This window comes from Cryptomeria japonica, chromosome 11, assembly GCF_030272615.1.
Source record: "Cryptomeria japonica chromosome 11, Sugi_1.0, whole genome shotgun sequence".
NCBI classification, from domain to species: Eukaryota; Viridiplantae; Streptophyta; class Pinopsida; order Cupressales; family Cupressaceae; genus Cryptomeria; species Cryptomeria japonica.
In genome coordinates this window covers 625719926-625721548 of record NC_081415.1, presented here as the reverse complement: position 1 = coordinate 625721548, position 1623 = coordinate 625719926, and positions in this window count along the sequence as shown.

Genomic DNA, 1623 nt, shown 5'->3' with positions numbered 1-1623 from the left:
AAACATCGATGGTATAATTATACTATGATGACCTGAGCACTACTTTCTTGAATTTTGATATTGCAAGTTAGCACAAGCATCAAGGTATAATTGAACCGAGATGACCTGAGTGTTGCTTGTGTAAAATAGACAATATTAACCATTTCAATATGCAAATCAGAAATGTCTTCAATGATACTTCAATGATCATGTCCTTAGACAAATTTGCACATATAAATGATTAATTTGCAAACAATAGACAAGAAAAATATCATGTTCCTTCCTTGTTCCTCTAGTCAGAGACATCTTGGAGTCACTTAGAAATCATGATAGCGAAAATCAAGATAGAAAAGTTGAACAATCATGCTAAAATCATTATCCAAAAGATATCATCCATTGGAAAGTCTGTGATGTACTTATATTGACATGTGATTGTTTCATGGTTGATAATTTGATCTCGTGTTAACATTGGATGTGTCTCATTTTTCTCTTGATAATAGTTGCTTGATTATTATTCTACCTGTTTGATTAAGCTCAAAATGATCAAAACTTTTGCCCCCAGCTAGGTGTAGTATTTTTCACCAAGCCTAGAAACAAATTCAATATGCCATACCCATTGATTCAAACCATGGCGAGAAGCCACCCAGGTGTCTGCGTATGTACAAAGGCTTTATTATGGATATGAACAATGCTGATGGAAAATGAATGAAAGCGAAAGGATGCATGAACCAATAGATGGAAGAGCTGGCAGATAGATAGCGGTTCTTTGCTAGGTTTTCAACATCTATTTTTATTACACTTTTTCTCATATTTGATTTTTTTTGGGGGGGGGGGGATTTTTTGTTTTTACATTGTTTATGGATTTTTCTATTTTTTTTACTGTTTTTGGATTTTTCTGCTTTTTCACTGTTTTTGGATTTTTCTTCTTTTTTAGTGTTTTTGGATTTTTCTGCTTTTTCAAACATAAAACTTCTTCAGATGCATGATATTGATAGGTTCCTTGAGTTGATCCCCATCCTGTGTTGATGGCTGATATGCTCCTGACCCAAATACTGATGTGACCACAAACGGACCTAACCAGTTTGGTTCAAACTTTCCTTTATTTTCTCGATCTGCTTGGTTGCATGGATTTTCTTTGAGTACTAGTTCCCCAACTTGAAATGTTATCAATTTGACCTTGTTTTTATAACTGTGACACATTCTTTGTTGATATACCTTTAAATGATCAAAGGCATTTTGTCTTCGTTCATGGATCAATTCTAACTCTTGCAATCTAGATACTCATTGTTCTTCATCTGGGATAAGACTTTTTAATGATACTCGTAGAGAAGGTATCTCTACTTCTATTGGTAGTATTGCTTCTAATCCATAAACAAGATAGAAAGGTGTGACACATGTTGGTGTGCGGATACTAGTACGGTAGGCCCATAGAGCAGGGTTCAATTGAATATGCCAATCTCTACCAGCATCATTCACTGTCTTTTTGATGATTTTCAGAATGGTTTTGTTTGATGCTTCTACTTGCCCATTTCCTTGGGGATAGTAGGGTGTGGAAAATCTGTGTTGGATCTTGAATTTCTCACATAGCTCTTGGACATCCTGATTCTTGAATGGTCGTCCATTATCAGTGAAAATGGTCATGGG